This window comes from Canis lupus, chromosome X, assembly GCF_048164855.1.
Source record: "Canis lupus baileyi chromosome X, mCanLup2.hap1, whole genome shotgun sequence".
Classification (NCBI taxonomy): domain Eukaryota; kingdom Metazoa; phylum Chordata; class Mammalia; order Carnivora; family Canidae; genus Canis; species Canis lupus.
In genome coordinates this window covers 75,585,837-75,601,399 of record NC_132876.1, presented here as the reverse complement: position 1 = coordinate 75,601,399, position 15,563 = coordinate 75,585,837, and the positions used below count along the sequence as shown (strand labels likewise).

General features: G+C 41.0%; 1 protein-coding gene and 1 pseudogene across 2 annotated transcripts in view; one reads left to right on the top strand and one right to left on the bottom strand.

Annotated features, from left to right (window-relative positions):
- Nucleotides 1–6,319: 6,319 nt before the first annotated feature.
- Nucleotides 6,320–15,563, bottom strand: part of AMER1 (APC membrane recruitment protein 1) — a 69,232-nt gene continuing 59,988 nt past the window's right edge. The window contains exons 3-4 of one of the 2 annotated variants that reach the window (XR_012026475.1): nt 13,371–13,458; nt 6,320–7,821 (exon numbers count right to left, since the gene is read on the bottom strand). The gene's annotated coding sequence lies outside the window, so the exon portion shown is untranslated. The remainder of the gene's footprint in view (nt 7,822–13,370; nt 13,459–15,563) is intronic. The other variant, XR_012026474.1, reaches the window with a different exon arrangement.
- On the top strand, nt 8,355–12,123 carry LOC140628502 (TFIIA-alpha and beta-like factor; annotated as a pseudogene).

Genomic DNA, 15,563 nt, shown 5'->3' with positions numbered 1-15,563 from the left:
GTAGAACAAAATGAGGCCGAGAAAACAAAAAATACAAAACAAAATTCATATCTCGTATATCTCCCAGAATTAAATTGAGTATGTCGAATGGAATCTAAATTGGAAAATATATATCCAACATGTAGTTGTAGAAATATGAAAGTCAAAAATGAAGAAACTTAAAAATGAGTATGTGGTAAAATATTGTAGTTAAGGTGGGAAAAGAGAAAAATATTGGAAATATTTAGTCTGATATAAAAACAAGATGTAATGGAAAAAGGGAAAAAAATTTAAAAAGAGGGGCCTCTAGTTCTATATATTATAAATCCCTCCAACTTCCCCTGGAGCTTTCCAGTGCTGCTTGGTCAAGAAGTTGCTCTTCCTCTGTTCTTCCAGCTGGTCCTCTGGGGGAAGGGTCTGCTGTGCTGATTCTCAGGTGTGTGTGCCTGAATTGAAATGCCCCACCCCCCTGCTGGGTGTTAGGCTCAGTGGGAGCTGTTTACCCAGTGAGGCCTTTTTTCCCTGGTGGCCTGCCTCTCCCAGGCACAAGATGAAACAAGGAGTTAAAACAACAGTGGTGGCAGCTAGAATTGCAGCTCTGGAGTCAGCTCCCCACTAGTAACTAATGCAGTCCTCACTGGCCTAGATGCTCCAGGCACAGGCACGGGTGCACTTATCTTTTTTTTATTGTAGTTCAATTTGTCAACATATAGCATAACACACAGTGTTCATCCCATCAAGTGCCCCGCTCAGTGCCCCATCACCCAGTCACCCCCACCCCCCACCCACCTCCCTTTCCACCACCCCTTGTTCATTTCCCAGAGTTAGGAGTCTCTCATGTTCTGTCTCCCTCTCTGATATTTCCCACTTATTTTCTCTCCTTTCCCCTTTATTCCCTTTCACTATTTTTTATATTCCCCAAATGAATGAGACCACTTATCTGCACAGCTTGCAGGGTGCCCACAGGCAGGAGAGTCCTTGCTATCCTGTGCCCTCCCCACTTCCGCCTGTCCCAGGAAGAGTGCAACATTGTGGGATTCATCTTCTTGGTGCCCTGGGATTCAGGGTACTGTGCTGCTGGAATCATGCCCCCAGGTGGGGTGGCTCCCGAAGGCAGCAGGTCACAGACAACTCTGTACGGACCGCCTAACAGCCCTGCTGGCTGTGCTCTAGCCCCTTACCAAGATTGGTGTGCAGTTTTTGGTGCAGTTTCCCCAGGCACACTTCCTCTATTAGTGTCTCCTGGAAACTGGAGGCTTCCCTGCCCCTCCTGCGATTCTGCCCAATTTCCCTGCTAAGTGCTTTTCTGTCCGGAAGAAACTGGTGTGGATTTTTAAAGTTCCCACTTCTCTGGGGCTGGGCTTTCCTGTCCCAGAGGCTTTTGCTTCCCCAGCCTCAGCTGGGCATCTTGCGATGCCCTTCCCCCATTTGATTCTTTTTTTTTTTATTTTTTTCTGCCTTCCTACCTTGCTAGAAGCGAAAACCCTTCTCTCTGTAGCATTCTTGCTGTTCTCTCTTTAAATCTCAGGTCGAATTCATAGGTGTTCAGGATGATTTGAAAGTTATCTAAGTCAGTTGGTGGGACCAGGTGAGTTGAGGACCCCTACTCCTCTGCCATCTTGCCCCACCCTCTGACTTCAAAACTTTTGTCCTTTTCAGCACACCAGGCTAATAGAAGGCAATCTCCATTGCCTTTCTGATTTTACTCAATAACTATTTGTTGAGTGAGCGAGTGAGTGAATAATGAGAGGAAGTAGTACTAGAGCATATTCAGGTTGAATCCCATGTTAATGTATATATGCATGTTTCGGTAAGTTCTTGGGCAAATGGAGCTGGTAAAGGACAGTGGTAAGAAGAATATCCCATGACAGCACGTCTGTATGCCAGGAACTATGGCAGGAAAATTCATTTAGACTCTATTTCATTCAATACTCACAATGATCCCAGGAGTCAAATGTTATCCAGCATCTCTTCTTCAGTTGGGCAAATAGGCTCAGAAGGGTTATGCAACTTGCTCAAGGTGGCAGAATAGGAATGTGAACGTGGGTCTATCCAACTCCAAAGTAGATCCTGCTTCCACTATATTGCTTTATCCTGGGAAACTTCAGATTAGAAGCTGCGAGGCAGAGGCCAGTAGAAATATATGTGGAGCAAGATGGAAGGACAGAGATTGAGCACTAGAAAATACACTGAATCCTTTAGACTGAGGAAGATAGAGGTATAAAAAATACTAAACATAATGGGAATGAGATCTTTGGATCCCATTGCCTCCAGGGTTGGGGATATAAGAGGAGATAAATGACAACTGGCTTCTGAAGTGGGATCCTGATGTCATTCTTCTTCTTAGTGATATCTTTAGCACAAGTGTCTATTGGGGACCTTGAGAAGCAGAGCCACAATGTGGAAGCCACTTATATCCCAGAGGTGAGAGCAGCTGCTGAGGTGATGGCAGGACCTGTGCCAATCTCAGGGATACATTTTCCCAGCCATGAGGTTATTTATAAATAACCCCAGAGCATTTCACAAAATAAGTATTAACCCTAGCTTTGCCAGGCCTTTCCCGGAGGGGCTTTCATCTGTTCCTGACAATCAGGAGGCTAGTGTGTGTCAGGGTGCATTTTATATACGGGCAGTGAAGTAGTAACAGCTTCTTTAAAAGGCGTCTGAATTTCCAGGAGTTGGGATCACTTCCTAATTTGGGAGGAGAGTAATAGCTATGACCAGATAATCTGCATTAGACTCCCTGGCCTGACCTCCCAGGGGATTGTGAGAAAGTGTCTTATTCCCAAGGCAGAGGATTTACAAAATATGGCAACCATCTGCTACTATTTTGATGAATTGTTTTGTGCCCATTGCCTAGTCTCCTCTGGGGAAGGAGGTGGTTGGCAATTCCAGTACAGGTGAGCTTAAATGTAACCAAGGCTTGTCATTCTGACATTTAAGACTGGGGAAACCTCTAGGCTTTCACTGGGTTAAATGAAGCTGCCTTGAACCTTGAGGGGCTTTCTGTGGTCAGTAGTCAGTGAAGGAGAGGAAAGACCTGGGATCCACAGCGAGTAAGTCTAGGCAAGTTGCAGGAGAGTCAGGCTTAGGATGACCCCACGGAGGATGGGGACCACAGGGCTGGTCCCTTTGAGGTCAGCAGGATGTATATAAGAGCAGTGAGAAAATGGTGGAGGGAGTAACTGGAGCTTATGAGACCTGGAAAGTATTAGGTACAGAGGGATTGGGGGAAAAGTCCTGAGGCTTTAGGAAGGTGTAATATTTGAGTATTTTGAGCTGAAGGGCCCCCCAAATGAGGAAATTTGCATTTTAACAGAAGAGCATGGAGAGAGGAAAATCTATACCAAGGCATTGTTAACAGTGGATTTTCAGATACCAAAGGAAGAGCTCTGGGTGTTGGGGGGGGGTGTCAGTGAGGAAGGAGGAGGATAAATGTCAATACAGCTTGTCTATGCATAAGGACTGCTTTTCCTTTCCTGCCACAGAAACCAGGACATAAAAGGCACACCTGTGCAAAGCTTTGTGGGTCTCCTTCACCTCACTTGATCCAGCTCCATGGGGATGCTCTGTGAGATTTGTAGAAAGTGGCATTTCTCCAGGAGCATTCTGAGTTGTGGAGTCCTTGGTGATGGTTCAGCTGGGGAAAGGAAAGCCTGCACAAAAACCAATTAGGGGGATCCCTGGGTGGCGCAGCGATTTGGCACCCGCCTTTGGCCCAGGACGGGATCCTGGAGACCAGGGATCGAGTCCCACATCGGGCTCCTGATGCATGGAGCCTGCTTCTCCCTCTGCCTGTGTCTCTGCCTCTCTCTCTCTGTGTGTGACTATCATAAAAAAATTTTTTTTAAAAACCAATTAGGTTTAGTTAATGGAGGTGGGAAGTGGGCCAACTTGGCTTAAATAGAAGAGCTTCTGAATTTGAAATATCATCTGGTCCAGTTCCCAAATCTAGGCAGGGTTACTGTTTATTATCAATAAATGCAAGCAAAGAACCAATTACCAAAAGTTTAAAAGACATCACACAGTAGAGAAAGTGAAAATCAGGCAACCGATTTAAAGAAAGGATAGCAATACTTATATGGGACAAACTAGACTTTTTTGTCCTTGTATTGTTTTTATCCTGCTTTGGAATCAGGGTAGTACTGGCTAATGGAATGATTTTTAATGTTTTCTCTCTATTCCATTATTGGTAAGCTTTTGATAAAGATTGTCATTAATTATTTTTTTAAATGTTTGTTAGAATTCACCAAGGAAAACATGTGGTCTTGGTCTTTTCTGTGATAAGAGTGTTTTGATTCCTAATTTAACTTTCATTCTTGTTTCTGGTGTAAGAAGATTTTCTACTTCTTGGATTCAAGATTCATGATTCAATCTTGGTAACTTGTGTTTTTAGGAATTATCTGTTTTTTTTTTTCCTAAGTTATCTGATTTGTTAGTATATAGTAATCTTATCACACTATGTGTTTCTGTGGTTATCTGTTTTCTTTTCCATTTTTCATTTTCATTTTGAGTCTTCTCTTTTTTGTGTAATGTAATTAAATCATTGCCAATTTTATTTATCTTCTTTTGGAAAACTGGTCATTATTTTAAATGTTATGCTATTGTTTATTTTGGTGTCTATTTATTACTGACTTTTCTTTATTTCCTTCCTCTACTACATTCCAGATAAGTTCCTTTTTCTAGTTCCCTGTGGTATAATACCATTTATTTGAACTTTTTTCTTAATACAAGCATTTATAGCATAAATTTCACTCTGACATATGCTTTTACTGCATCCCATAGGTTTTGGGACATTGTGCTTTCTTTTTCTTTTGTTTTGAGACATATTTTGATTTGACATTTGATTTGTCATGTGGCCAATTGTTTATGCAATAGTGTGTTAATATTTACATATTAAATATTTAATATTTACATTGCAGACTTTCCAGCTTTGTTTTAATGTTGGTCTTTAGATTTTACACTTGTGGTTGGAAAATATACTTGGTATGATTTCAGTCTTCTTAAATTTGTAATATTTATGTCTCATTTTATGTGATTTAACCAGGGGATTCTTCTGTGTGTACTTGAGGAAAATGTATGTTCTATTTTAATTGGATGAAATGTTTTATATATATATATAATCTTTTAGAACCATGTATTCTAAAATATGCCTCAAGTAAAAAAATGTTCTTATTGAAAAAAAAGAAAACCTGAAGGTACTCATTTAAAATAAAGCATATCAGAGGGGAAAAGGGGGAATGGGTGAAATAGGTGAAGGGGATTAAGAGTACACTTATCATGATAAGTACTGAGTAATGATGTACAGAATTGTTGAATCACTATATTGTGACCTGAAACAAATATAACATTTTATGTTGACTCTACTGGAAATAATATTTTAAAAACTTAACATAATAGCACTCTAAATGCAGTGATACTTAGTTTCATGCAAAAGAAAACCTTTTTTATGTATTCTTCTTTTTTTATGTATTTAAGGAGTGTTTTGAAAATAAATGCTCATGTTTAAAGTATTATTTGAAATTCACATTAGGCATCATTACAGATGTTTCTATGGAATCTTCAGTCTCCAGGACAATAAAACACTACTCTTACTCTATTTAAGAAGCTGTAGAGAAAAAGTGGCTAGGAGAGTGGAACTTGAAAATTCTCATCAGAAAAAAAATAAAAGTTTGTAACTATGTATGATGATAGAAGTCAACTGGGCTGTTAACTGGTATCATTTTGTAATATACACAAATATCAAACTATGACATCGTATTCTGAAACTAATATAATGTCATGTCAATCATATCTCAATAAAAATAAAATTAATTTAAAAATTAAAGAAAATAATTTCTATGTTTCTCCTTTCTTGGGCATTGTATGTGTGTTTGGTTTGTACTTTGATAATGGGAATAAATATTCTTCATTTGTTATAAATTTTAACCTTTATTCAACGTGAGAACTGAGGCAAATGATTTCATCTCTTTGAGTCTCAGTTCCCTCAACTGCCTAAAAGGAATAGTAATAAGACCTACCTTGCAGAGTTGCTAGGATGAGAAAATGAGAATGCACATATATTAAAGTAAATAATAAAGCACTTGAAAAAGTGTGTGTGTGTGTGCGGGGACAGAGATGGAAAAAAACAAACAACAACTTGCCAGAAGCACATCTTGGCTAAGTTCAATTCTTGTCCTTGGACAGCAATATAGTCAGCTGCTTTTCTTTAAATTTATTTTTTATTGGTGTTCAATTTGCCAACATATAGAATAACACCCAGTGCTCATCCCATCAACTGCCCCCCTCAGTGCCTGTCACCCAGTCACCCCCACCCCCCCATCCACCTCCCTTTCTACCACCCCTTGCTCGTTTCCCAGAGTTAGGAGTCTCTCATGTTCTGTCTCCCTCTCTGATATTTCCCACTTATTTTTCTCCTTTCCCCTTTATTCCCTTTCATTATTTTTTATATATTACCCAAATGAATGAGACCATATAATGTTTGTCCTTTTCCGATTGACTTACTTCACTCAGCATCATACCCTCCAGTTCCATCCATGTCGAAGCAAATGGTGGGTATTTGTCATTTCTAATGGCTGATTAATATTCCATTGTATACAAAGACCACATCTTCTTTATCCATTCATCTTTCAATGGACACCGAGGCACCTTCCACAGTTTGGCTATTGTGGACATTGCTGCTATAAACATCGGGGTACAGGTGTCCCGGCGTTTCACTGCATCTGTATCTTTGGGGTAAATCCCCAACAGTGCAATTGCTGGGTCGTAGGGCAGATTTATTTTTAACTCTTTGAGGAACCTCCACACAGTTTTCCAGAGTGGCTGCACCAGTTCACATTCCCACCAACAGTGCAAGAGGGTTCCCCTTTCTCCACATCCTCTCCAACATTTGTTGTTTCCTGCCTTGTTAATTTTCCCCATTCTCACTGATGTGAGGTGGTATCTCATGGTGGTTTTGATTTGTAGTTCCCTGATGGCCAGTGATGTGGAGCATTTTCCCATGTGCTTGTTGGCCATGTCTATGTCTTCCTCTGTGAGATTTCTGTTCATGTCTTTTGCCCATTTCATGATTGGATTGTTTGTTTCTTTGCTGTGGAGTTTAATAAGTTCTTTTTTTAAAAAAGTTCTTTATAGATCTTGGATACTAGCCCTTTATCTGATGGGTCATTTGCAAATGTCTTTTCCCATTCTGTAGGTTGTCTTTTAGTTTTGTTGACTGTTTCTTTTGCTGTGCAAAAGAGGGAGAGTTTGATTTCTTCTTTGCCAATTTGAATGCCTTTTATTTCTTTTTGTTGCCTGATTGCTGAGGCTAGGACTTCTAATACTATGTTGAATAGCAGTGGTGAGAATGGACATCCCTGTCTTATTCCTGATCTTAGGGGAAATGCTCCCAGTGTTTCCCCATGAGAATGATATTTGCTGTGGGCTTTTCGTAGATGGCTTTTAGGATGCTGAGGAATGTTCCCTCTATCGCTACACTCTCAAGAGTTTTGATCAGTAATGGATGCTGTATTTTGTCAAATGCTTTCTCTGCATCTATTGAGAGGATCCTATGGTTCTTGTTTTTACTCTTGCTGATATAATCAATCACATTGATTGCTTTACGAGTGTTGAACCAGCCTTGCATCCCGGGGATAAATCCCACTTGGTCATGGTGAATAATCTTCTCAATGTATTATTGTATCCTATTGGATAGTATCTTGTTGAGAATTTTTGCATCCATGTTCACATCAGGGATATTGGTCTATAATTCTCCTTTTTGGTGGGGTCTTTGTCTGGTTTTGGAATTAAGGTGATAGCTGCTTTCATCCCAAGTTTTTCTTTCTTTCCCAAAATACTTACCTCCAAATGGAAAAAGAGTAAAGAAATTAACACCTATGAAATATCTATGAAACACCTAGTTTCAGATACCTTGTATCTGTATACAGATACACCTGTATCAGATACCTTGCTGAGTATATTCATGCATGCTATCTCATTCAGTTTTCATAGCTATTTCATAAGAGATAGTGGCACATTTTATAGTCAGGAAACCAAGGTTAAAAAAGGATAAGTGTGTTATCCAAGGATCACATAACTAGTAAATGGTGGGTCTGTCTGCCCACAGACATGCTACTCTGACTTTCTAGACAAGATTAAAGCAATTCCTGGAGACCCACAATCTTCAAGTTCAGTATGATCTCATCTTAACTTGATTATATCTGCAAAGACCCTATTTCCAAATAATGTCACATTTACAGGTCCTGAGGATTAGGACTTGAAGATATATCTGGAGGTACACATTTATACCCAATACAGAAGGACAAAGTCTTTTCGAAATTGCACCTTGGGGAGGGACCAGAACTAAGCAGCTTGAAGCTTAGAGGACAGGGGCAATGCCCCCACAGCTGGAAATGGGTAAGAAAAGAAGGGTGGAAGGCAACCATTAATACTTTTGCTAAAGCTCCTCCTGAATTAAGGTTAAAATCTCTATGGCTCTTAATGTCTTTAAAGGATATTTACTACCTGCCTGCTCCAACTGAAGCTCCTATCACATCAATTTCATAATTTTGTGTGTTCAGAAATATCTTGATACCCATTTTGGACTTTCCTCTTTTTTGTCAAATATCCCCGATGGTCTGGATAGCAGAACCTACAGCAGGGAGGCAGCCTTGCTTACTCAGAAAGTGCCCTACCCAGCCTTCCCACCAGGAAAGAGAAGCTGAACACATAGTGAGTACCCAAGTCAATAGTTGGGGTGGGGGAGGAGATGAGAGAGGCCAGAATAGTTGGCAAATTGGTCAGAAAAGCCTGACTGTAGTTTCCTTCACAGTCCATAGTTTTGAAAGGTACCAGCTTTGAAAGGTACAGTAGCTAAGAGAATGGAGAAATTAGACTCAGTAATTCTCAAGAGACCCAAGAATGGAGTGAGAAGCAGTATAGATCCAGCATTGACATAAAGTCTAGGATCCCTATGTCTACCACTTTGCATCCTTAGATAAGTATCAGTCTCTTCAGCTGTGAGACAGGGACAATAGCCACTGTCCTAACTGCTTCTGAGTATGGTAATGAGTACCATTTCTAGGCAGAAGCATAGTAAAATAGAGTGGTGATGAGATCAATAGAGCAGGGACACTGGGGAGATCAAATAAGATAATAGAAGTAAAAACACATAGGTATTCAACATGTCTATGTTTTCTTTCTTTCCTAGGAAGAAAACAGGGGAGACTTCTTATTTCCAGTTGACAAATGAAGGAAACCAAGAATCAAAGTGGTTAAATGACTTATCAAAAGTCACATACTCAATTAAGTAATAGAGCCAGGACTTTGAAACTAGGCATTTTGACGTCAATGTATTGTTCCTCATATAGCATGACCCAAATTCCTCATATCATATGGAAACAATGATGATAATAATAATGGCAATTATAATTAAAATAGTTTTGTAAGTATTTCTCTCTCTCTCTCTCTCTCTCTCTATATATATATATATATATATATATATATATATATATATATATAGCAATCTGCAAAGTATAAAGTCCTGTACAAATCTAAAGAATGCTTATTCCTCATCTTACTCCCTTAACTTTCATTCTACTAATTCTTACTAAGGTGTTAGCTAATAACAGACTTGAGGTACAATCCCTGTATGTGACATTTGCTTTTAATAACCAATGCAAATAATTAACAGGTATTGCACAATGATTCTTGGCCACACACTGTTACAAGTACTTATGTGAACAATCCTATAAGGTAGGCATTATTATCACCTGAATCTTAAAGATAGTCTCCAATGTATAGGGTAGTTATGTGGTGAAATGAACTCATACACGTAAATGGCTGAGAAGAGTGACTGAGCACTGTGTAAATGTTAAGTATTACAATTATTAGTATTACTCTCCCCATTATCCTAATTCAATGAGCAAAGCACAGAGAATTTACAGTCCCACTGACACTTGATAAACTTCCCAAATGAAGAGCTCTGAAGAAACCCCACCCTACCTTCTGACCTCATCCTCTTGAAGCTTCACCACTTCCTGGGCTACAAGTGCAGGCCTAGGTGTGACCAAAGCCAAATCTGGGCCAAAGCAGCTATAGTTTCAAGAGCCACTTAGCTCTGGAGAGTTGGATAAATAGGCCTTAAAGATAAAACACCCTGGATGAAGTCAGTCAAAGCCCAGTTTCCCTGAGAAATACAAAAGGATCTGAGCCATTCTGCTAGTCCATTTTCTTATAATGACCCATTGCAATCAGGTACCATTTTCTAGTTAGCAATGCATTGTTTTTATATCCATTATCTCAACTTAGCTTCATAGTAGACCTGAAAAGTGCCTGAGAGTAGGATGAGGATTTCCAGTTAGCAGAGAAGAATGTTAAAACCCAGAGGGAGAAGGGGGTTTGTCAGTAGAATTTGTGGCAGAGCCAACACTAGAACTCTCAGGTCCTCTTTACTTCCAGTTGTCTCTGTGTTGGGAAATTTTTTCCCTTCTTTGGGACTGTAAAATGTCCCAGTATAAAATGAAGTGATTGAACCAAAGATCAATGGTACCCTTAACCTACATCAATGACCCCTAATATTCAGCTTTTCCACTCCATTTTGCTTTTTCCCTGGACCCCAGTCCCTGTCTGCACAGGTGTTTATAACACTCAGAGGAAAGATAGCCAGCATCTCTCAGCAACCAGCAGAGGGCACAGGGAACCTGCCAAGGAAAGTTATTCTGAAACAAGCCACTGGGCAGCAAAGAATCTGCTGTTGCACCCAGAGAAACAATTAATGGCTTAGCTGGGAGGAAATAATTAGAGATAGGCAGGAAAGATCCTCAGGAATTATCTGGTGTAAATCCTCTGGTTCAGATGGAGAAACTGAGGCCCAGTGAGGGGAAGGATCTGTCTCAAGGTCACAAATCAAGTCAGGGGGAGAATTAAGACTAGATGCTAGTTTCCTGAACTTAGACTCTGCTCCTTCAACTGCATTAATCAACTGCTGCTACTTCACTGTCTTGAATTATTTCTCTGGCTGGAAATTATTCACCTAATAATTTGCCAAATCTCAATAATGACAACCGCTACCACTCTGTGGACGCCTATAACATCTCACAAATGGTGTTAGACTTGGAAACTTACATTTTCTGGCTTGTTTGAATCTCCACAACAGCCCTCTTAGGTGTGGAGTACTTTGTTCCATTTCACTGACTAGACGGTAAGTCACACTCAAGGCTTTGTGACTCCAAAGCCTGTGCCTTTAAAGAACCAACTTGGTATCTCTGCACGTTGTCCACACAGCGCCTTAGTAAGGTGTGACCATCTGTGACATGGTTCCTAGTGACCTCAAGCTCTAGTGCAAGCTTCACTTTTTCTGGATATCCTATTCATGTGCCAGCAGGTGTGACACTGCAGACTGCATCTGGTCACGTTTATAAAGCCAATGTACCAATTATGGTGACACAGACTTCTGGAAGAGCAAGTATTCTACATCCAATTCAGCAAGTATTTCAGCAGCTGGGGCAGCCTCCAATAATCCAGACCAGTGTTCCACAATTGAACCCATGTTCTCTCCACGCCACTACTGAAAAATCACAGAGAATAGAAACTGTGCTCCAGCAACCCACAATTCTTCATTCTGGGACAGTGGATAGGAAACATTTAGAAAATGCCACGAGTGATATATTTGCACCTCCTGCAAATGAGCGTGAAATCATGTCTGAAGCCTTGTAGAGTCAGCCGGAAAGTTCGCAGTACATCAGTCTTCCAGGTGTTGTGTTTCCTCCACAGGTCTCTCAGACAGATTCCCAAGTGGAGCCTGTGCTCAGTGTTTCAGGCAGCATGACTCAAAATCTGAATGGTAGGCCCTTCTCCACCAGCCAACAGGGGGCCCAGCACCGGCACATGTCTGATACTCAGCTTCATGTTCTTAAAAATAGGATGTTTGGATGTGATTCTATAAAGCAACAAAGAAATACAGAGGAGCCCAGCAGCCTACCTGTCTCAGAGAAGGATTCTAATTCTCAGATGGATTTAAGCATTCAGGTAATTGATGATATTAATGAAATAATTCAAATAGATGGAACCGGTGATACATTTTCCAATGATGAAATAGGAAGAACAAGAGATGTAGATGAGAACCTTGACATGCAGTACCAAATTGCAACTATTAGCTACTAGAGTCATTAGGTATGTTTGCTTGTTTACTGCTTGATTGGTCTTTAACACCACTGAAATTAAATTATCTTCCAATAATATTATTCCAATTTTTGTGTCCTTAAACCTTACCAAAAACTATAAATATAGAAAGAGAATGCTTGGGTGCCTGGGCTGCTCAGCCAGTTAAGTGTCTGCCTCTGGTTCAGGTTATGATCCCAGGGTCCTGGGATTGAGTCCCTCATCGGAGTCCCTGCTCAGTGGAGAGTCTATTTCTCCATCTGCCCTTCCCCTTGCTTGTGATCTCTCTCTCTCTCTCTCTCTCCCAATAAACAATAAAGTCTTTAAAAAAGAGAATGCTTGTAAACATATTAATATCCTTCTCCAAAAAAGCAGTCTTATTGCTTCTATCCTGATGGGGCCCAATTTTCTGAAAGTGGGATAGGAAAGATCACAAAACAAGAGGTTGATTGAGAACTATCAAGCTAGACCCCCTACCACCGCAGATAAGAATTGTAATTAACTTCTCCTAAAAATACTTTATTGTAAAATTATCTGTAGAAACTATAGCATACCCCCCCTTATGAAAACATTCTTAAGTTTCAAAGCCGGAAATTTCCTCATATTGTTTATGCAACATTCCTCCTACTATAATTCTAGCACCTGCTTGTCACCTCTCTAAATGAACCCTCTGAAAACTATAGTGAGCTAGATAAAAGCACTAGAGCTGGAGTCAAAAGCGAGATCTGAATCCAAATTTTCTCACAATGTGAATGACTTTGGACAAGTCACCCAACATCTCGGAGCTTGTTTCCTCACTGGTAAAAATGAGGGTAATCACTGCCACTTCACAAGGTTATTTTAAGAGTTAAACATAAACAGTGTACATGATAGCACCCTGCAAAATACTAGACATAAAGCTACCACTCAATGAATGTTGTAAGAGGAATGTTAATGGGCTGCCCACTGCCTACATTCTTCAGGTCGAATAACACAGTGTTGTTACCAGAAAGTGTCTAGGGATCTCTGAAACACCAAGACAACACCTTTCCCTCCATAAGGAAATTGAGGTCCAGCAAGATGAAAAGACTTGTCTCAAAGTTATACGGACAACAGGGCACAGAGCTGGGACATAAATCCAGGTCTCCTGACACTCTCCCCAGAGACTTTTCTTTTTACCAGTCTCTAGATTCATCTCCTCCTGGTGGAGGAGGGGAAGGTTGCAAAGCCAATAAAAATGTCCCCCAAACTAAGGAAAATAGTTGTCTTACGCATCATTAAATGATCCATATCACTTGGCTTCCATTTCCAGAACTTCAGTTTTGGTTCTAGGTTGAATTGAGGTGTGACTGCAGGAATCTGTCCAAGAAAAGACAAAAATTGCCCAGGGTTTTAGGATTAGTCAAGTCTCAGGCATCTGTCTGGTAGGAGTATTCTTTCTGCTATATTCCTGGTAAAAGGTGGGGTTGTGGGGAGGAGTTTAGATTGTGCATGGAGTTTAGCTGGCTTTGGGGTTTCTGAATGTTTCAAATGGTGATTTGGAAGAGCCAGCTTACACCTCACCTGAGTACTGGGAACTCCAGTGTAAGCCCTGCTGGCTTCACTCTCAGCCTTCACTGCACCTGTATCCAAGTTGGACTCCTTGGGCTGCCCTGCCTGGCTGTATCCCTTAGGCCCCTTGCAGGCCTCCTGCTCCTCTGTCTCACTAGGCTTTTCCTCTAGCTTCTCCATGATAGCATCAGTGGTGACCCTCCTGACACAGGTGCTCATCTCAAGGGATTGTCCAGGACTGTCACCTTCTTGAGGAAGCTGAACACAGTCTCAGTGTCTTTGTTGAGCTCTTTGGAGGAAGAGTGTTCCCTGGTGAAAGCACAACAGTAGTGGCTGCTGCAGCCATTCTGTGGCATCCTGGAAATCAAAGATAGTCAAAGCTAAGGCTGAGGCCAAGGCAGAAGTGGTAAGGGCCTAGCTTGGCATCTCCTTACCCACAATGCTAATTTTGAAAGTGCCTGAGGCCCGCAAGGCCTTGCGTTGGCAATGCAGGTACCTCCCAATGGCACTGTTCCACGGTACAGCCTCAGGGGCCTGGCAGGGAGGGTCAAGTGGATAGGAGGCCTGAGAGGTGGCACCTTTCAGAATGAAGCCTTCACTGCCACTGACAAAGTAAGCCTGATGGTGATGGCCCATCTGTGGCTCTTTTTTTTATTAAATTAATTTTTTATTGGTGTTCAATTTACCAACATACAGAATAACACCCAGTGCTCATCCCATCAAGTGCCCCCTTCAGTGCCCGTCACCCATTAATCCCCAACCCCCGCCCTCATCCCCTTCCAACCACCCCTAGTTTGTTTCCCAGAGTTAGGAGTCTTTATGTTCTGTCTCCCTTTCTGATATTTCCCACACATTTCTTCTCCCTTCCCTTATATTCCCTTTCACTATTATTTATATTCCCCAAATGAATGAGAACATAACTGTTTCTCCTTCTCCGATTGACTTACTTCACACAGCAAAATACCCTCCAGTTCCATCCACGTTGAAGCAAATGGTGGGTATTTGTCATTTCTAATGGCTGAGTAATATTCCATTGTATACGTAGACCACATCTTCTTTATCGATTCATCTTTCGATGGACACCGAGGCTCCTTCCACAGTTTGGCTATTGTGGACATTGCTGCTAGAAACATCGGGGTACAGGTGTCCCGGCATTTCATTGCATCTGAATCTTTGGGGTAAATCCCCAACAGTGCAATTGCTGGGTCGTAGGGCAGGTCTCTTTGAGGAACCTCCACACAGTTTTCCAGAGTGGCTGCACCAGTTCACATTCCCACCAACAGTGTAAGAGGGTTCCCTTGTCTCCACATCCTCACTAACATTTGTGGTTTCCTGCTTGTTAATTTTTCCCATTCTCACTGGAGTGAGGTGGTATCTCATTGTAGTTTTGATTTGTATTTCCTTGATGGCAAGTGATGCAGAGCATTTTCTCATGTGCTAGTGGCCATGTCTATGTCTTCCTCTGTGAGATTTCTGTTCGTGTATTTTGCCCATTTCATGATTGGATTGTTTGTTTCTTTGGTGTTGAGTTTAAAAAGTTCTTTATAGATCTTGGATACTAGCCCTTTATCTGACATGTCATTTGCAAATATCTTCTCCCATTCTGTAGGTTGTCTTTTAGTTTTGTTGACTGTATCCTTTGCTGTGCAACAGCTTCTTATCTTGATGAAGTCCCAATAGTTCATTTTTGCTTTTGTTTCTTTTGCCTTCGTGCATGTAACTTGCAAGAAGTTATTGTGGCTGAGTTCAAAAAGGGTGTTGCCTGTGTTCTCCTCTAGGATTTTGATGGAATCTTGTCGCACATTTAGAGCTTTCATCCATTTTGAGATTATCTTTGTGTATGGTGAAAGAGAGTGGTCTAGTTTCATTCTTCTGCATGTCCAATTTTCCCAGCACCATTTATTGAAGAGACT